Source organism: Vanellus vanellus (assembly GCF_965231255.1).
Source record: "Vanellus vanellus genome assembly, chromosome: 4".
Classification (NCBI taxonomy): Eukaryota; Metazoa; Chordata; class Aves; order Charadriiformes; family Charadriidae; genus Vanellus; species Vanellus vanellus.
In genome coordinates, this window is record NC_138909.1 from 10,124,472 (window position 1) to 10,146,797 (window position 22,326).

The following is a 22,326-nucleotide window of genomic DNA, read 5'->3' on the forward strand; positions in this document are numbered from 1 at the left end:
TGTTTATACTGACATGTAGCGATTTGTAGTTTGAACTATAGGAGCAGAAAAATAATTAGAATCGGCAGCAACGCGTTCTGCCTTCAAGTTGGGTGGATTTGGTAAAGCCTCAAAGTCGAGTTACGATTGTCTTGAGATCTTAGAGATCTTAGAGGCATTGCTTAAGAGTGCAAGAATAGACATCAAGACTTAACACAGTACTTGGAGGGCCCAGAATATCTCAATGGAAAATAAATCAATGCCTTAAGTGAAGGGTTTTTTAATCAAATACTTAGTAGGTGGAGTAAGAGAAAGTTTAGATGTCTTACTGAAGTAAGCACAGGTCAATGGCAGGTTGTGAAAGAATAACCAAATCTTCTTTATCCTTATACTTCAAGGGACCATGTATAAACTTGGGGTCAATTTTGAGGTTAGTTACTGTCAAAAAGCAGTAAGAGAATGTTGTTAATATTTCAGTATCAAGCTTCATATTCCTTATTGCATAGAATTTGGTACCAGAGCCGTACTTCCAAAATAAAAGTTTAAAGCAACTTCTCTGCCAGTTAGACTGTCAGCCAATGAGATCCTCTCTTATATTTTTTTTAATTGCTCTGTGTTCTTCAGCCAAATTCAACAGAGAGTTAGAGATCTCAAAGATGTGTCATTTCTTCAGTTTCCATGAGAAATAATAGGTACATAGAAATGAGGGCCCACAGTCTGGAAAAGCCTGCAAGATAAGTTTATTTTTTCCATGTGATGCACTGGTTCTCCAGACAGCAAGTGCACAGTGACATATGGAGGAATGCTGCACTTCACATAAGAAAGGGACATGTAGGAGAATTCAGTTCTCGAATTCAGTCATTCAAGGCTGACATTTTCTGGTGCTGTGGTCCAAAGTGCATGATTGAGATATGGGAGCAAACAGCTGAGGGAGAGAGAAAGACTACTGCAGAACTCAGGATAAATGTCCTACAGAAGTAGTTTGAGTTTGCCAAACAACCACCCTGAAATCACCGAGGTCACAGAGGTGTAGGAGATTTTATGAAGGGCAGATCCCAGGCCTCTAGCGTGGTAGGCATGGCTGAGGATCCAAAGCGCTCTCTGTCCTTCAGACATTGCACCCACAGTATCTGGGACTTTAAACAGGAGCTCTTAAAAATGAGCTTATAGGGCGTCAAACACTTTAGCCAAGTGCTGCATATTCAAAGCAGTGTTCTAAGCGTGACTGGCATGACTGTGGGTTAATTAAAGATACTTAAGTCAGTGCTGAGATCATAACGATCACAATAAACAATAATCTAATTTTGCATTTTCGATTCTAAGCATTTTCTACCATTTCCTTCTGTTTAATGGTGGCTGCCTGTGTATTTAAAACTGAGGTTTTTCGTGTTCAGTAATGGGAAACTTCAGGCAGACTCCTTCCCTTTATTCTGAAACCGAGCTAAAAAAAAAATCTTCTTTTCTTTTTAGTCCTGAGGCGCGTATCTTTATGTCAAAATCTGAGCCAAGCCACACAGTGGAGCCAGAAAGACGTATTCCCCAGTAAGCTACAATACCATTGAGACCGACACTGTGTTTTAACTGCATATCTCAGCACTGCTGGTGGGGCAAATGGATCATAGTGTGGGTTTTATGCTTTGCTTTGTTGGTTTATGGATTTGTTCTGGAGCGAAGCCACCCGTACTGTAAGTCAAATTATCAGTCCAACAGAGAGCACCAAATAGCTCTGAGAGACCAGGTTTGAATAAGATTCTCATATAATCTAGATATAATTGTCCAGCTAGAACATATATTGCAAGGATCCTGCCTTTGAGATTTGATTTTGTAGATTGAAGCTGAAGAAATAATAAAGTTGGTGTATAATAAATAGTGTAATATTTGTGTAAATTAGTTTTTGCTAGATACATTTTCACATCTTCAGATATTACGTGAATTCTTTGCCCTCGCTTAAAACTAATTATAAAACCCCGTACAAGAGGTAGCAGGAGTATTTTAAAATCAAAAAGACATTCTATCTGTATCTGTGCAGCGGTGACTGAATAACAACATGGAAAATATAAAATCAGAAAGACATTACATCTTTGCAGGTTATATGTTACTAACATCTCTGTGTGACTAATTTGATGTGACTCAGACTTCTCATAAAAAGATTTGTCATTCTGTCAATTGCATTTCAGCTGCATTAAGTGACAAAGCTAGTAAGCTGTCTGTTAATGGTTGGAAAGAACATGTTGTGATTGCGTGATTGAATTCTGGAAATACTGACTAAACATTTTTTCATATCTTCATAGCTGGTTAAATGGAGTGATAAATGTCTCTAATTTCAAAACTGCAGTTTCAGGAAGATTAAAAACATAGCAATACTCCATCAGTTATCAATTAGAACATAAGCTGTTTGCAGGGTGACTTTGTGACCTGAAGCCTGTAAAACTGAAATGCAGAATAATTTTTAGATACTGCCTTCTTTAAATAAGGAAGCATGCAAAAGACAAGCAATTAGATGATAGCTACTTTAGTTGAGACTAATTTCAGGTAATTTTTTTTAACCAATTTTCCACTGAAAGAGTTCCAGGTAGAAATGATCTTTAAAGTCAGAGCCTTTTTGCTTTTATACATGTCTTAACGATTAAAATTTAGAACAATATAATGAAACTACTGTTTTCTGCAGTGATTGCTAATTCCAAATTATTTCCATGTTTAACTGGAATAACTGAATTTTAACTTCTGTGGCTGTTTGAAAAAACAGTTGTGCAGTCTGGAGAGGGATAGGCTGGAGACATCAAGCCTAAGATGTAGAAAGAGACTGTGGCTTCATAATGTGTGTGTGAAGTACTTCTTTGGAACGAAAATAATTATACAATACAAATAAAAAATTTTCAAGTGAAAAGTCCTGTAATACTGAAAATAAGGGTATGATCAGGCAAAAAAGAGGAAATGAGTGAGCTCTCACAACTGACATACCTGGTGTCCAAAAGAAAAAAAATCACAGAGGAATTAGTTATTGAAATGGGGCTTGCACATGAGGGGTTCATTCTGACTTGCTGTTCAGGAGGTAAATCGCAATCTTTAGAACCATGGCAAAAGTCACTGTAATTTGAATTACAGCACAGCAAATTAAGCCTATGCCCACACATAAGCAGTGGGGAACTTCCGTAGGGCAAAGGAAGATGTGATACAAAACCAAGGCCTGGCTGGGAAGGGGAAATGCCCTGTGACTTTGAGATCTGAGGGGCTTCTTAGAGAATTAAAGAGGGATTTAAATCTCCATGTTTGAGAAAAATGAAGGCTGACAAGGAAGAGTGCTCCCCCTTCCTGCCCATGAATATCAGGGAGATCTATTTTGGGGTAGTTCAATCCGGAGCCTGGTTTTTGAAGATTCATTGGTATATACCTTGCAATGATTTTGTCTGAGCTGCTGTTTGCAAAATTCTGGTGCTTTGGAATAGATAGAAGAGAAAAATGGACAAAGCCCTTATTCGTAAAAGCAACTTAAAACCAACATAGCTTTACTTTCTTTAAAAGTAACTGAGAAGCTTCTGAACGTGACAAGCCTATGCATTATTTTATAATATGTAATATGCTCGTGTGCAAAATTGCTTATTAACAATGAAAACAGCTGCAATATTTAGAAAAAAATGGGGATCTTTTGTGCAATAAAGGCGAGGAACATTTCTCCTCTTGTGCAACTTTCATACATCTGTAGGGTTTTTACCATGGATAGCCATGCTTGTGGTAGGATGGGGCCTTGAGCGTAATACTATACTTCTTTGCTGTAATATGAGAGCAGGGAAAGTCTCTGTATTGTTAAATAGAAAATTTTCATGGCTTTTGATGGATAATCTGGCTTTTTTTGCCATCACTTCTTTCTCTAGCAATGTTAAATATATTCCCTAATTTTACAGCTTTTTATATCTATGAGTTGAGCTATTGTTCAAGACTTCTTGTGCTCACTTACTAATTGCAGTAGCCATAAAAAGCTCTTACTAACTGCAAATTACCTATCATTGTACTCAGTTGTTTGAAATTACTGAAGCATTTCTCAGTTTATGAGATCTCCAAGGATATAAACTCAAATACTTTAAAGAAGTTATAACCAGTCCAATAGCATTCATCATAACTTGCTCATCAGGTGGTTTATTGCACCACCTGTTACATTTATTCTTTTATAAATCGACATAAATAATTATCGTGTCTTTATACCATGGCATGTACCATTTCATAGCTGCTCATTTCTCTTGGAAATCCTAATAGCATCAGGTTCCTTTAACATTCACACGCTTCCAAGAGCATAAGTGCTATAGATCTGGATTTATGATTTATAACTTCAGCCCTCTCACACTCTGGCAGCGATGGCATTATGGTTCAATTAAAAATCACCTATCAAAACAAAAAGTGGCATGTTACATATGACAAAAGATTGTCCTGACAACACGAGCTGCATGGCAAAATGATGAATTGCTGCTCTGTGAGGAGCAGAGTTATAGCCTAGAGTTCACTGTCCGCAGTTTAATTAGGCAGGCAGAGATCCGTCAGTGAAGAGGGATTCAGATTCTGCCAAAGGCAACTTATCTCAGGTCACTGGTAGGTGTTAGGGTTTGGGGAGTTTTTTGCTTTGTTCCCCCTCCCCCAGGCAAAGGGTTAATTCAGAAAATTTGGAAGGCTTTATTACAACACACAGGAGAGAAATAGATAAAAAAGCTTGGGAGACATTTTCCTTTCCTGCCTTAATGACTACATAAGAAAGGTGAAAGCTTCCCTGCTTTGCATTAGGGGGGCTAAAGTGTTTGAATTTGTAAGAAACATGAAAACCGTAAGTCAACAAATACATGGTACAGAGACACAGAGATTGGACTGCTGAATTGTTGTATGATAGGTTTTAATAACAAGGGGATGATGTGTCATGAGGTGGGGTTAGCAGAGGCTTGAAACTGCTGCTAAGAAGTGTTTTAAGTGATTTCTAGTTTAAATGTACTCGGATATAAAACAGGCTTTGGGCTTCTAGCTTTAAGATGGTTAGAAGTTCTTTCCAGAGCAGTGGCTGAAGGAGACAACAGTATAGATCTTAACAACACTTAACTCTGTGTTTCATTTAAAGGCCCTTTGCCTTTAATGCCGCTGTAATGTGTACTGCAGGCAGAGAAAGAAAAAATGCCACCGAAAGTTGTGACAGCTGAATGAAGATACTCTTTGCAGGGTGGATTTTAAAGTAAGAATTGTAAAGGAATGCATTGTTGCATGTTTGCTGAGTAAGACTGGAAAGCAGCTTTTGGACGTTTGTAGACTAGTGCAGATCTGAAAGCTTTCTGATGTGGTATGGTGCAATCCTCACGCTCGGTGTGAGTGTGCAGGTGCTCAGCTCCTCTTAATGGGAACTGTGCGCCTAATGCCGCCTTTGAATAGCACAGCTTAAAAGTCGACGTCAGACCAAATCACTGCATTTATATTGTTTTACAGCAAATTTAAATGTAGCCCTAAGATTTCATGAGTTTGAAATTGAACAGACTTCTTTCTTCTGCTTACCTCTACTTAGAAGCTGCAGGATTATGTTCTCTTCTGGGACATCACAGCCTGCCCTTTGGTATCTGTTCTAGGTATTTCTGTAGTGTTTCTCATCTGTTTTTGTCAGATATTGCTGGTTTACCGTTGTTTCTGATTTATATGTGCTTTTTGATAGTGGTCCACGTGTAAAGTTCCTCCACGCTTGACAGCTCAGTTGGTAGGACAGCCAGCATCTCAGCAGGACAAGTCCCATCCTGGGGAAAGCTTTTTAGTGGTGTTGAATCATCTTTGCAAATACAGAGAGGCTTCTCCCTGCCAACCCCTCTTCTGACTGCTTCGGTTTGGTGCTGTTCATCTTAAGACTCTTCCAGTGCCTCATTTTTCGGTCACAAAGGGGGTGGAGGAAGGGTGCTGAAATGACAGATGACGAGTGGAAGGCAGACAGTGGATGGGAAGCCTGGCGCAGCTGCAGTACTGCTGGCGGTTTGATGTAGCGCACTACAGTGATTTGATTTGATGGCAATCCCCGTTAAATAGTTAGAAGATTTTCTCGCTTGTCGTTTTGAGTAGAGCTGGCCAGAATTTTTCTGATGGAGTATTTCTCAGTTAGAAAGTGCTGATTCATTTAAAGTGAAATGTTTTGTGGAAACGTGACACTCTGAAGAGAATTTCATTAAAAAATGAGAATGCTCCATTTTCACTTTTAGAAAGGAGCAGTCGAATTTTCCATTTCAAAAAAATCCCACCTTTTTGCAATTTTTTAAACTTTAGATGGTGTGTATGCTATTCCACTGTTTGCAAATATAAAAACTGAAGCTGGTAGGAAATATTTTATTTACCAAAATGAGATATTTTGAATAATCAAAATATTTTGAGCATTTTATTTCCAAGAAAAAAAAAAAGTGCATTTGGGCATTTTTCCATTTAATACAATTCTACCAAAAACATTTTTAAGTCTCACAATTACTCTTAAAACAGAAAATAAGTTCACCATTCTCTTATTGAGCCTTATAATTGATCCTCGAAAATACTGTTACCTTTTGTTATTTATTACATTTGATGTTTCTCAGTGCATCCAACAAAATAGTTTAGTTCAAGGTTTCATGACTCATTTTGCATTTTTCCTCTTTGATGGTGATCTGCAAAATGGTTTGTGGTCATTTTTATAATATCGAGAGGTTAGCCTCTTAAATGAAATGTCTTCACAGTAGTTTCACACCAGAAGTTACTTTAAGGTTTATTTTCATTTCCATGGGGTCTCCTCACGGGAGCTCTCCCATTGAAGCTCTAACGTGTCTTACCCAGGTTCCATTGTTCTTGGCGAGATGCTTTTAGAGGTGAGAATGTCTATTAGACTTAGGGTGGCTGCACGTTAAATATATTTTCTCCACAAATAGCAAAATTAGGGACACATCTAGCGAAAACAGAAGGGAATGTTCAGCTTATTGAGCACACACTATGGGCTTAACTACGAAGCTATAGCAGAAGTCATTGCAAAGTCAGCGTTTGCCGGTTATGACTGCATGCCAGGCAGCAGCAGTAGCTGACCTTATGGGGAACAATGAATGTAAACTGAAGCATGGTCTTTCCATGGTATAAAGATCTGGAAGGACAACGTGAGTTATTCTTTCTTTCTTGCATGAGAAAAAAAAGTTATGATCGAAGGTACAGATACCTCTCGCCTCCCTCCCTTACACTAGCATATTGCTCCAAGGGCATTAGAGAGATGGGCTCCATGAGCCATGATATCAAATGCCAGGCGTGCTGCGGAGGAATTGGATGCATCATTTGCTTACTTCTGGCACCTATTCGGATGCCTGGAGAGGAGCTGTGCCGTTCCCAGTTTTCTCAGGGGAACTGGAGATCTGTTAGTCTCTGAGCAGTACAATGTAGCCCTGACTTTCACATTAGGAAATTCTTTCTTAAAAATTATAAATAATTAATAGACCCTCATACTTAGAGATTTTGCTAATCTCGAATACATCCATTTCTCTTAACCTAAGACTTTTAAAAAGGAATTCTGGTTTTGGCTATACATATACATTTTTGTCATCTATTTTAACTTTGAGTGAAGTATAGCTGAAAATAGGAAACATCCTTATTAAACACTATTGTTCAAGAAGGATCGGTGGACTTTTCCACAGTTTCGTTCATTAATGTGGTAAAATGTTTTTTTGACTGACAGTATTTCAAGAGAATATCTAGTCTTTTCCCCAACGTCTCTACATACTCTACATAATCTACTGTCCTACTTCCCAGGGTATTCTTTTATTGACTACACTAATAACAAGAATAGAACAGACACATTTTGCTTAAGTTTTCTTTTAAAATATGATAATTTCTTTCCCCTCCCTTAAAGTGTCCTCCCTTCTCCTGATTTTTTTTGAAAAACTGCACTATATTGTGCCATTGCTGTTTGTTCTTCTCAAAAATAATGGCTTGACAGGCTTTCCATTGGCCATGTGCTAAAAGGAAATACAGTAAATTTGTCTTTAAAATTAGGGACATAATTAAATTACCGTTATTATTTCTTCTTACATCTAAGTAGAGAGGCAAATGACTTAGTTGAAAGCACCGCTACCCTAATGTAGCCATATTGAAATACTGCTAAAGGCTGGAAACGTTCAATGAGAATGTACAAAATACTTTTTTCAAGTCTAGACTATGATAATATGGTCTATGGTTGTGTTTATAATCATTCGGAAGAGCTGCTTCTAATTCTGAGCTTCCAGGTTCTTGGTGGCATTTCAGTTTCTATTAAGAATTACGTGAATGTTTCGTTTATTGCATTTCTCTTAATATATTTCCGGAATATTTATACAATGTGATTTTGTGTTTGCTGTTGTTTAAGACGGCTGGATCACGCAGCCTGCTCATGTAAAACACAGCATTTGCTTTGAATTTGAGAGCGTGCAGTTTTTCTGTGCAAGTTTGAACCAATATCAAAGGATTAAATTGGTTCCAAAGATAGTATCTTCTGAAGTGGCATTTATGATCTTATCCTTTTATCACTTTCAAACATATTTGTCCTGCTATCTTTTGTTGTATGGTTATAATCCATGCAATGAAACTAAATTAGGAAATGAATAAGGCCATTCCCCTTCAATTTGATCTGCAGTGGTTCAAATTTATAATGAATAGTATTTTGCAAGGCAGTGATGGTCTTAAAGTCCATAGAAAAACAACTTAGCTAATGCTGCTGAATTCAAGATATGAGTTATATAATACGATGTTTAATTGCTTTATTTAATTTATTTTTTATTTTTATTTTTTATTTAATTTATTTAATAATACAGAGACCCTCAAAGCTAATAAATAAAATATGCTTATTTGAATATGATTGTTTATATATATTCTGCTTTGCTTAAATATGAATTAACAACATTCCATGTCATATTATGTATTTTGTTCTTTTAGATGAAGTAAAAGAAATTAATTATTTGAGCTGGATGCAGAGTTTAAGTACAGGTCAAATATTCATGGATAAAGGTAAATCCCTTATTATAAGAAATACTTTAAAATGTTGACTTCAAAATAACTTTTACAGTGATATTATGAAGGAATAATAAAGTATATGAATTAAAATTGATTAACAGTAAAGATATTCAAATTTCGTTTAAACATCATGACATATTTTTAAGACAACTAACAAAGCATCTAAAGTGGTACATAAAAAAAAAAAAAGTGTTTTCTTTGCATCAAGATATTTCTCATTTATTTGGTAGTCAGTTTTATATTATGTCAGCCAGTAAGCAACATCAAACACATGCAATACTTCAGGTCTTTAGCATGGCTATGCAACCCTTTCTTTAAAGGGAACTTACAGAGTAAACTTAATAGTCCCCTTGGGATAATTAGTGTAAATCTGAGCAGCCCTGTCTGGTTAGGCAGGTCCTCTGTATGGTCATCTTGTTGTGCTGGAGTAGGAGTCCTGAAAAGTAGTAACACATGGGATCAGTCACAGGGAAAAGGAAGATCCCAACCTGTCTGGAATACAGTCAAATTCTACATACATACATACATACATACATTCAAAACTCGCCTGGACGCCTTCCTGTGCAACCTCATCTAGGTGTTCCTGCTCCGACAGGGGGATTGGACTAGATGATCTTTTGAGGTCCCTTCCAATCCCTAGCATACTGTGATACTGTGAAATCTGGGCAAGATTTGCTTGTTAGCCCTGCTCTGGACATCTTTCTACCAATAGAAGAAATTGCTTTAGGGAGTTTGTGCTGTATTTGTGCCTGTTATTCGATCACATATGGGTGAGGGAAGAACCTTTGCAACTGATACAGAAAGGTTAGAAATGGCATTACATACGTAGCCTTACCAAATTCTGCAAGCACTTATGCATATAAAGAGCTATTGATAGTCTTCAGTTCAACTGAACTAAACAATTGCATGCTTAAATTGTGTGTGTTAACTTAGTGCTGATGACTCTGGTCCCCAGACTTCAGGACACTTATCAGTTTTCCTTATATATTTTTATTGTAAAGCACAAAGAAAATAATTTGGTAACACTGGAAGTAGGGACTGAGGGGGGCGAGAGGTTGAGCATGGGGTACGTTCCCCACAATTCACATACAGCACTCCTCACACTAGGCTCTGGAAAAAAACATACACGGAAAGCCCTCTTCTTGGTTAAAAAAAGTAACCAAAAATTAAACATTGTGCAAATTCTATCTTTTCTTAAGACTTTAATTGCTACTAAATTTTTAATACTGTTAAAATTTTAGTACCCGTGGTATACATGATATGGTGTAAACAATATGCTGTAGTCATCATTACAGTGGTTTGATAGGCATTATTTTATTGTTTATTAGTGGTATTTTCTCAGATTTTTTGCTTAATTCTCTATGGTGCTTTTGATACTTCTACATAGAATTTCTGTTGGGGGAAAAAAAAAAATTCTGAGTCTATGCAGCCTAATTTGTGAAGGCCAAAATAGCACATCTGCCATAGCACATCCGGGTGATTAAAGTTAGGTATATACTTTAGTACCTTGCGAATCAGTATCTGTGTAGATAGAATTTGCCATAGAGCATGGCAGAAGGAGTTGGACAGCTGAATTGTATGAACCTGGTGTGATTTAATCACTGTTCAGTTGCAAGAAAATTGTTGTTCTTAGCAGAACTTACACTGTGCTGACCGGTGGATCTGAATTTGTCTGTAAGCTGGTACGGATGGTCTTGTTTTGGAAATCCAGCTAACAATAAGCAGCTGTTCAGGCCCCGCTGCAATTTCCCAACAAAACACACAGGACTTTATTGTTCTTTCAAGACTTCTCAGCTGGGTGAATTTATGCCATAAATTAATAACTGCAGGCATCCATGCTTGTACCACAGTCGCTGTAAGTAATTGATAGTGCTTACAAGTTTTGATGATTTAGTATCTGGGTAGGCAAATACACAGAATGTCGTATGTTTTTTAGGCAAAGATTTATTTAAAACACTGAAATTTACCTGGATCTTCAAAATGATAAATTCAGTACAAAAATATTTTAACAAAGCATTGTTTGTCCTTGTGCGTATCGAGTGTACCATCATATTCTAAAAGCACAGTCATTCCAGTAGCAGAAAGCACTTTAAGTAAACGCTAATTATATCATCTTGTAACAGGATGCCTTGAATGCCAGCTTTAGTGTTCACTTAGGTATTTTGGGGTTTAAGGTCCAAGTAGTTTGTGTTGCTTTCTAGTTGACTTTCCACAAACTCTATGCCATTTGATGTGCATGACTTTTACTTATTAGTTCTCTTATCTGCAAAAATACGTATTCAGCTACAAGTGCCCTGCAGTTATTCTCCCAGGAGCAAGGATTGCTTCCACTCGGTAATGCAACAGTCACCAACTCTTTAGAGCCCACCAAAGCTGCTGCTATTAATCTTAGGGTTTTTTTTTATTTGCAGTTTAAACATAAACTTGACCTGTTGAGCCAGGAGGAGTGTTCAATATCACCCAGTAACAGTGAGGTTAGTTTGGGGAACTAAAATATTTCTTAACAGTGTTAGGATTCACCTGAGCTGCATTTCAGGCTCCAGTGCAGTGGCTGGTTTTATCTATAGGAATGGTCGTCTTTTTTTTTTTAATTTATTTATGTGCCTTGCACATAAATGTCTCTGAAGATGAATGGGAGTGGTTTTCTGGGTGTGCTTTTCTGATGGTATGCAGAAAATATTAGGCAAGTTAATTAGTCGGCTTCCTCCTGTCTGAGCTAAATCGAATTTGTCCCATAGGTTTCCTGAGGTAGAGAGAATTTTCACTTTCCACACTCGGCTCTTTATTCCCAATCTTGGCCATGATTCTACTAGCAGTAGCCTGAGACATTATTGAAAGCACCACATCACAAAAAATATGCTGCTTAAAGCCCAAAGGTTACTTGTACACTTATGCTTCAGTACTTTTTCTGATGAAAAAAGCTAATGAAACATTAACTTTAAAATAGAAAGTTTCCTGGTTACACAAATGATAATACAGTTTTGGAGGGAAGAAATTACTGTTCTCTGTCAGCATTTCTACTTGAAAAATGTTATGGCAATCAGTGTTTCCCATATCTACCAGTCTTCATGGTTCTGAGAGTGTGAGTATTCTGCAGATAAGATGTTTCCTATAATGTTTACTTTGTTTTGTAGCCATGGTACAAAAGGAAGCTTGAAAAATGTCCTCTTTTTGCAATTTGCTTTTATTTATTTTGTTTATGTTTGTTTAGTAACGCTAAATTTACAGTTGTTCTTTTTAAATGCTGCTGCTTTCCAAAGAGAAAAAAACTAATGGTGGGAATGTGTTGTCAGCTCTGATTTCTCAGAGAGCCAGAAAAATAAAATGGCCTTTTTCAGTAATCAAAATGTTGCTAGCTTGGATGAAGCAACACAGACTACTTATGAAAAATGATTAAAACAGATTTTGAAAGCAAACAAACAAAAGGAAGGATGAAAAAAATGTGTTCTTGTCACTAGTAGCCCAAGTTCAATTTGTTAAAATACTTTCTAGCACTAGGAAAGTGCAGAGAAACTGAGTTAATGTTCTAATTAAAGACTTGTCACTTATCTGGGAAAAAGCATCTTTTACTTGAAAGATGATTTCATGACCAGAAGCTACATCCAGGTTAAAAGTCATCTAGATTAACAGAACAGACATTTTACTTCTGTTTACAGGCTTGGTGCTCAGCTCAAGCAATTGATGAGAGATCAATGTTAATAACCAATTTTTTGACAGGAAACTGTATAGCAAGTTATTGAGTGCAAGTCAAGATCTGATTTATAAAAAACACTGTAGAATAAGAATTATTTTTAAATGGTAGCAAAAAAAAAAAGGCAGCTAAAACTGAATGAGTGTCCTCCTGTGTCCCAGTTCTCACGAACTATTCTAATAATGTTGTTAGGAATTGGTATGTATCTCTAGAATAAACTAGCAGAGCACACAGACAACAGCTAAAAGGGAAAAAAGTATTTGCTTTTACTGCCTTTTCCCAAAGACTTTGCTGTGGCACTTCAAGGTTGAATGTGCTCCTATAACAGCTGTCATTAGAGTGTGGATGTATCATAGAATCACAGGCTGGTTTGGGTGGAAAGGAATATTTAAAGCTCATCTAGTCCAACACCTCCCACTAGACCAGGTTGCTCAAGGCCCCATCCAACCTGACCTTGAACACTTGCAGTGATGCAACATCCACACCTTCTCTGGACAACCTGCTCCACCTGTATCTCACCACGCTCATCATAAAAAATATCTTCCTTATACCCAGTCTAAATCTACCCTCTTTCAGTTTAAAACAGTTGCTCCTTGTCCTGTCACTACAGACCTTGGTAAAAAGTCTCTATCTGTCTTTCTTATAGCCCCCCTTTACATATTGAAAGGTTGCAAATGGTGTCCCCGGAGCCTTCTCGTTTCCAAGCTGAACAGCCCCAATTCTCTCGGCCTTTCTTCACAGGAGAGGTGTTCCAGCCCTCTGACCATATTCATGGCCCTCCTTGGACCTGCTCTAACAAGTCCTTGCCTGTCTTGTGCCGGGGGACCCAGCACTGGATGCAGTACTCGAGGTGGGGTCTCAGGAGAGCAGAGTAGAGGTAGAGAATCACATATTTGGAGAAGTGCTAGGACTGGGACTGAGATACGATGTTGACTGGAGCTTTATAGATGTCACAGGTGAATAGACAGAAAGAGAGATTAGGTAGGATTGGGGATTATCTGCAATAATGAAGAAATCTGGCTGTCTTGTCATAGGGCTGTTGCTCTCAAATGTTCCTCTGAAACTTTAGAGAGACAATATGTTTAAAGGTGATGGTACCAGATAAATCATTCTTCTATTCACCCGCTTTTCCTCATCCCTTCAATGGTAGTATTAGAGACTTGATTAAAAAAAAAAGGAAATATTGAAGAATTTTATAATGAATGTAAAGTATATATGCTAATGCAGAGCTGTAATAGTCCAAGACTCAAAATGGAAATAAAGGGTTTGGAGAAATCGTTTAAAAGAGCAATTTAGACTGCAGCTACTTGGGTTGTGTCTCCACAGTCGGAGAGAGCAGAGAAGTCAGCAAAAGCAGTAGACCAGAGTGTCTGGGGAAGGAAGTACATTTTTTTGAAATAAATTTACTTTGCGGATATCATAAAGTAAAGACCTCTCTTATGTTTGTAGACTGAAGAAAGGATCTCAATTTGAGCTGATCAAGAGCTAATCAGATCAATGAACCAGTCCCGGAATCGCATACTGAATTGAACTGGCTGCTCAAGCAAGCAGCTGTGTACGTTGTAGTACAAGAGCCACATGCTTCAGTAAAAGCCTTTCCAACATCATATAAAGTTAGCTGAGTACCTTATTTCAAGAGAAGAGTCTGTACCTGCAATCCAGATAGAGAAAGGAGTTAGCTCTGTTGCTCGCAGTGAATAGACTGCACCACTCGCATAGGCACCCGGTACAGACAGTAGATCATATTTTCGTACTGAGAGTGGAAAATAACCTTTGTCTAGTCATAAATTGATATCCCAGTGCTTAGACACTTGTGTTTTAGTGTTTGTCAAAGTACATAAAGCTCCTATATTTTGACTCAGTCGAACTAAGAGCCTTTATTAGAAAATCATCTGATATACTGGCTTTTTTTAACATAAGAAAACTCTTATTTTAAGTCACTGACAGCTATTATTTTGTACAGATGACTGCTTTAAGTAAGTATGTGTCATTTGCAGTAAAGTGTTGCTAAAGGTTGTTCTCATGAGATAACTTTTGCTGTCTTTATTTCACTGGTTACCAAAAAGATTATATGATACACTCTTTGGGTCAAGGTCTGCAGACTGCAAGACTTGTGGATACATGGGGCAACTGTCCAATGCTTGTGAATTTCAAGGGAAAAAAACCCTGCTTCTGGCATTAACCTACTTCTTAGCCTTTCAGATGAATACGAAGGACTATAGATGATAGATAATTCTTGTTCCATAACGATGTCATATCAGTGTTACTGGAGAAGAAGGAAAGCGTGTGGTTTGTGTGTACCTGTGCATGTAAAGATGCACGTGCATATTGATGTGTGAATGTTTTGAAGGAAGAATGGTTGCTGAAACTAGAAGTCTGGTATTTGTCTAGTATGTATTCCTAGAGAAAAGCAGACAGAAGCCAGATACCCGCATTGCATGTACACTAATATGATTTAGTTTGCAATGACCCTCTAAAATTAACCTAGCCTTCTTCTTTAATAGGGATATGATTAATATTGTCTTATCCGAATCTGTCAGTGTTTTGCAGCAGGTGCAGCAGCTAGTGGTTTAGTCGGTGGGAATCCCGAGAAGGTGTTTGTAAGGCAAACACTGTAGCTACAAGCTGCCTGCAATCCTGCCCAGTTAGGGTATGATGCTCAAAGAGGTCTGGTATCCCAGTACCTATCCCACTTCAGAAATAATCCACCAAATAGATGAGGGAACTGAGCTTTTTATTATCCTGTTGGTATATATGCAATGAGATGTAAAGCAGTGGATCCTGAGAAATGAGATGTAAAGCAATGGATGCTGAGGCTGTGTAGATAACTGCTGCTGTCATCTGCATTACGAGTTACAATCAAAGCTTTTAAGATATTCATCCCAGTACCCTAAAAAGATATTCCCCGCAAATTCTGTGCCAAATGATGCTTAAGGGCAACTTTGAGATTATCCTACAGGGTTTTGTTCCCTCAATCAGTATGAATATGCCCATAGAAGCTAAATAAAGACTTAAGATAAAGAGTGACATAACTAATCATAGTAATAATTTTCACAAACAACCCTTCCCTGTCAACCACATTTGGTAGCTCTATCTAGGTAATCTCTGCAACATGCGTCTCTCTCAGACTGTTCGAATTGCTCATAAGCCATTTTAAGACATCATCCGTGCACAAGCTTCATTCTAGTATTCTTCAGCACCTCATTCTCTCCTCCTCTCTGGACCCCTCCATGGCTGGTTTCCCAGTGTTCTCTGTATTTTCTGTGCCAGTATTCAAGAGTTGTGTCCATAATCATCAACAAAGTAAATTCAAGATGAGACAGATGAATATCAGCTTTTTTCCTTCTGAATTACCCATATTACGTGCAGATCATTGTATTTAAAATATATTAATGTTCTGTTGAATACATTTTTAGTCAACGGTTCTTTTCTTAATTACTGTCTGAAAAAGGAAGAAAAAGAATATCAAATGAAATATGGCTAGAGATACATATATATGTTCCAATTAAGATCTGTCAGGATCTGTTAAGATACTGCTTATTATTAGCCAATATGTGGATAATGAACATGTATTTGCTCCAATGAAATAGCAGTGAAAGATTTAATATTCTGTTTAATATTTATTTCAAGATCTTTGCCCAGTCACATCCTACAGAACAGAAGGGAAGAGTTTGATTTCTCTGTTGTTGGATTGCAACGTGGCATTGAGGATATCAGTATGGGGAAAGAAATTAAATGTCATGGAGGTTTTCAGGACTTTAATTCAGGAATAGATCTTTAAAAAATCCTGAAATTCTGTGCAAAAACTACCTTGGAAGGGTGGGGATTCCGTGCAATTCTCCATATAGTCTCGCAGAGAGCAAGGTAGGCTGATTAATAGAAGGTCAAGATGCATTTGGATCAGATATATATATACCTGCTTTCCAAAAGAATTTGCTGAGTCCAAGGTGATTTTAACATCTGACAGTGGTATCAGTTTAGGATGTGTCTCTACCAATGCTCTAGTTGAGTTTAGCAGTGCACTCTTACTCTGTATCTCAGTCGCATCCACTTAAGCGTGCTTTGCTAAATATCTAGGAGTGGCCTTGGAGAGCCACAGTCTGTAGCCTTGGCATATGGAAGTAAAATAAAAGATGTGCTCCACAAGCGCACCTTATATACGTCAGCCCCTACTGGGCAGCTGTTCCAGAAGTAAAATCTGCCAAAAAGCTTGAAGTGAGACCATCAGCTCTTTGCACAATGACTTTTTTGCTTGAGAGATCTACTTCTGTGTGTGGGCTTAGCCTTAATGCTGCGCAAACAGCCTTCCTTCTCAGGAAGCTAACTCCAAGCCCATTGCGGAGCAGACGGTAGCCTGCTAGTGAGACTGCACGATGGGGTACAGCTGGAATATTTGACGCTGCTTCTATTTACTCTGCTGCGGATGGAGCCGCTCGACAGAGCAGTGAGGGGATACCTTCAGGTCCATATAAAAGTTTTAAAAGGCAAAATCCAACACAATATTGAAATAAGTTTCAATAGATTTCTATTCAGATTCCACTAATGAGACTGAGAAGAGCTGATGTATAACAATATAGCATATCAGAACAATATTGCACATCAGAAGGAAAGATATTCTTATTTAGGTTTCATCTTCTTTTTTTTAGTGCCAAGATAGTGGAAAAAATATCTAGTACTTGGTTTACTGAGGACGTTCCAAAAATGTGTATCAAGAGGGAATTAGTTTTTAAATGTCTTACATTTTTTTAAAGTAATTTTATAATGTTGGTTAAAGCTTACTTCTTTTCCAATTACTTTCTCATAACCCTTACCAAGCTTGGTCGAGCACACGTACAAATCTGTAGTTAGCTTTGTTTGAAATTTTCCCATGCCAGTAAACATTCTAAAAACATTTTAAGTAATAAAAAATAATTTTAAAACTTCTGTGGTATACAATGCAAAACTCTGTTTCATTCTTAACTAATGTAGAATGAATGAAGATCACTTCAGTTTTTAGAAATGGGTGGATTAATAGAGCTGCTGTTTGTTCCTGAGTATAGTTTGCAAGTCTACGTTTATAAAATTTTCTAATGAATTATCAGATTATAATTGTTTTTGGGAATACAGTTTTTCAAATGTTAAAACCCAGCAGAACACCTTTTTGACTAAGCCAATCCAAATTGCAGTGCAGAAAGAATAGAGGAAGTTAATATATTTTGCAAAGATACAGCACTTGGAAAGAATAATTACCTGTGAGAGAGATTTCTAGGAGTGTGTGCATGAACCCTTCAAGATAAGCATTTCCTCCTTCAGGAGCTTCAAACAAAATAAAAAAAAAAATCCGGTTAGAGAGGCAAACTCTCTTCCACTCACAAAGCTCTTTACAAAACCGACCAACTTTTCTCTCCTATCTGGATAGCTTTAAATCTATTCCTTTGACTGAAAAATCCTACAGAAAATTCTTGCCTGTTCATGGGTGTTCAAAAGAGCCTTTGCTAAGCCAGAATGTCATAAATTAGTCTTGTCTTAGAGGCTCTGAATACGATTTAGGTGTCCTCTCTTTAGACTGCATTTTTCTCTAATGGAATTTCATATTATGTTGGGTTAACTGGGATGGATCACACTTGACAATATTCGCCCTACCAATTTTGCTAAGCTATGAAATTTGGGTTACTATGCAAAAGTAGCATTCTGTCATGAAATTATTATACTATTATGTGATTTTTTTTTTTTTGTAAAATAGTGTAACACTAACAAAAATATCAGGGGCTTTGCAGAAGCAAGTAGTATTTGCAGAAGTGTTAAAGGAGACAATACTTTTAATATTTAATGAACAATAAAATAAATTTAAACAAGAAAGCAATATAGCTGTGCTGTTTGGGAAATACACTTGCATTTAGTTAACAAAACTCTATCCTACAGAAGAAAGAAATCATTCTATTGGGGAGAAGAAAACCTAGTAGTTTTCAAATGCTTGGTTCAACTCAGGTTAATCTTTTTAGCGAGATGTGTTATTTTTCAGACGCTGAGACTATTGCAGCTATGTCACAAGCCATGTTACCTTAGCAATTACATTATAGAATAGTAGGATGTACTTCCCTAAGGTTTTGAAGAAAAGCTTCTCAGCGAGGAATCCACAGTGGAAAAAAATACTCAATACCGTAATCACAATGGAGTCACAGGTAGTGACATTCCAGTGTGAACCGCGGCTTGTCTGCTTGCCTCAGCCGTTAAAGCAAGCAGATCTTCAGTACCAGATCTTCAGCTAAATCAATTCCCTGTGAAATACACGAACACCTACTTCTGAAGTCCTAAATGCAAAGACACAATATTTATGGCTCCGGTTTTGGGATCTTAAACCTACGTGGAGGCTGCAGGCGGCAGCGCGGTGGTTCCCTGAGGTGTGTTCTCAGAGACAAAACACTGCTTTGTGGCTCTTTTCCCATTGGGTTTGTGAAAGGGGAAAGAAAAGGCACTTGCTGCAGCTACACCGACTTATATCAATCCAAAGATGCCTTTTTAAGTGATCTCGGATACTGTATTGTGTCCCCTGAGATACTGAAAACACAGCAGTAGCTCTATATGAAAGTATAGATTTTTGAAGAAAGCTGTGTAGAGAAAGCAAGTCAAATTACTTCAAAACCAGCTTGATGTTTGAGGGGGTTGCATCTTCATTTGTTTTGCTTTTGCATGTATTGTAACCCTTAGTGGAAATTAGTGGTCGTGTTAACAGTCTGAACCCCTTCACATAGAAAAACCAAATTTCCATCACTGTTCACTTTCCTTTCTCCATCTGGCTGTTGCTCTACACAGTCTAGGTCAGCCCTTGCCCTTGTCCTCATCCCAGTTTAGGTTTCTACTATCCAGTGAATGGCATTTTGTATTTTTTACTGTGTAATGTGGTATAACATATCTTTATTTTTGGCTTTTCTCTTCTCTCCATCATCATTGTTGGGCTCAATGCACACAGGTTATGTTTCTGAAATGAAGCCTTCAGCCTTTCCCTGACTTCAAGCTGGGACTACTCACATGAGCTTTCTAAGGAGCCTTAAACCTAATACCCCATCTGGGTAACTGTATGCTTTCTGATCTGAATTTCATCTAAATTTGGGTTTCCATTGCTTGACTCTGTCCCTCTGTAATTTCTAGTTAATCAATATTTAGTCCTAATGCATGCACCAGCTGTGATGGGGACAAGGTTCAGAGGGACTCAGAGGAGGGATGCTGGCTTTTGTGGCTTACAAAAGCTCTGAGAAAGAGTTTTCCTGTTCGGCCCTACAGAAACTGTGCTGGAAAAGCCCATGATAAGAAACCGGCTTTGAATTACAAACACACAATCCTGTAGACTGCCTCATTTTAGTTTCGCTGGAGGTTTCGCTGGAGGTTCCCCCCCCCATCTGCAGCTTGTCTTGAGAATTAACAGTTGTCACTTTTTAGGGGATAAAGTAATGGTTACTGAGCTGCTTAATAGAGGATACCTTTCAGTAGTGTTTATAAATCAGGTGTGGAACAATCATAAAAATCACACAGCATTTCAAGTAAAAGATTTTGACCCAAGAATTTTAGTTCCATGTGCTAACTGTGGCGAATATTTTTGTTTTACGATGGACTAAATCATGCATTAAATGTTTTAATTTGTAAGTGGATAAATCACAGATAGTCTAGAGTTCCTCTTTCGCTCATTTTAATTGCAGGTTGCAGACATGTAAAAATAATTGGGTGTAAATGACAGGTAATAGATGACTCAAAACCAATTTACAGGAGCAAGGTAAAGTAAAACTCAGGTTTTGTGTCAGGATGTGGTAGATGTTGCCATAAGAAATCCTTTACTAATCTTGATATGCCTAGTATACATGTATAAACTTAGGAGTCTATACTTATAGACTTATATCTAAATATACAGACATATACAGAGGACATACACGTAACTTGCACACAGGTAACAGAGATAGGCGCGTGCCCGGTTCCTGCGCAGCGTAGGTGAGTTGGCAGCACAGCGTTCCCCATGGAAATGTTGGCTAATTTGAAAGCAGTGCTCAGCACCTGGCATTCAGCGGCTGGCGCCCTCGGGCCTTAGGTTCTCAGACTTAGGGGTTTTTGTTCACCTAAACACATACTTATGTCCAGGTGAATGCTTTTTTTGTCTCATATCGTAGTATTCATGACAGAAGGCTTGCTTGCCTGTCTTGTGTATATCGGTATACTTGGCAATCGATGAGGGTTTTAGGAGGCAAGGAGAGGCAGCGTTTTTTCAAAGAACAGTCCTAAATGAAATAAACCAATGCAGAAGCACTGTAGCATGTTGACATGCAGTTGTGCCACGCATTGCACAGATGTGCAGATGCATCTGCACGACTCCACCAGCTCTCCAAGCCAGCTGTGAGACAGCACCACCCCAGAAGCTGTGCAACTCTGGCAGTGCGTATTTGATTCAAAGTAAACGTACTCTTCATTTAGCATCCAGAGGAAAGGGAAACCTACCAATCCTTTTTAAAGAGAGTATACCCTGTTTTTTTCTTTGCCAGGAAAGCATTGTTATACGAGAAAAGCCACTGATTATTTTTTCTTAGTCACATTATAAAAGCAGCTCCTAATAGTGAATCTCTCACTGCTGTCATTAAGGGAAGACAAATTCAAGTATGAACACTGCCATGCTGGGACTCAGCAGCACCATTCTGGAAAAACACACAAGACCTATTTTAATCTCCGCTGAGCTAGTGTCATTTAGTTCATTTAATCAAATAGTAGAAGTCCGGATACATAACACTACTCACAGCTAATATATTTGGCAAAATGCTGCTACAGCCTGTTCAAAATGTTTTAAGCAGTTAAGCACACAAAGGGTATATAAAAGGGCATATACTTAAATGGGTACATAAATTAGATTTAAGAACACGTAGCTCTACAGATTTTGGAATGCTTGTTAAAGTGCTGCTTTCTCTGTTAATTAAAAGCTTCCATTGCCAGTTGTGCCCCCATTTTATTAAAGTGCTCCAGTGATTGGAACCTCTCTGTGAACAAATAAATATAAGCAATGTTCACATATAAAAATGTGTGTGTATATATATCTTAAAAATATCTTTCAGTAAAATAATTCTTTGCTTAGTAATCTGCCACCAAATACTAATCTACTGGAATGTAGTTGTTTCTGAAATATTTCTGCTCATAGATTGCTTTCTTATACAACCCCCACAATATAGCCTGATGCAAGATTCTCTGTACAGTTATAAAGCTACACATATTTTTGCTAAGAATTTTGTTTCAGGTATTTTAGAACTGCAATGTGTTTTAAACATTTTCGAAGTGAACGTAATTTGTATATCACAATTATAAGTAATTTTCTTTTTCTTGTTTTCCTCCAGAATATAGAAGAATAAAGGTAGAGTATTACTCACAATAACAAGCGACTGTGTTATACACAAACACTGTAGGCTCCAGTGCTCATCTTTCCAGGTACATTCATAAAAGTATGATAGCCGTGGGCCTGGTTTATGCTCAGCAAACCACACCAAGACATCTAGCCTTTTCTGCAATACGTGTGATTTGTGTTTCATATTCAAAAGAACAGGAAAGCATTCAAGTTGCTGAGCAGAGGCTTATGGTGCCTTGTGCTTCATAGGCGATGAAAAAGGGTCATCAGAAGATGGTATTTATTGTAACATAGGGGTGTTATTCATGAATAC

The 22,326-nt window shown here is 37.7% G+C and overlaps 1 long non-coding RNA gene across 1 annotated transcript in view; it reads left to right on the forward strand.

The window, feature by feature from the left end:
• The window catches only part of LOC309671310, a 35,432-nt gene extending 13,335 nt beyond the window's left edge, over positions 1-22,097 (forward strand). The window contains exons 3-4 of the long non-coding RNA XR_014269123.1: positions 8,896-8,967; positions 22,006-22,097. This is a non-coding gene — a long non-coding RNA (uncharacterized lncRNA). The remainder of the gene's footprint in view (positions 1-8,895; positions 8,968-22,005) is intronic.
• Positions 22,098-22,326: the final 229 nt, after the last annotated feature.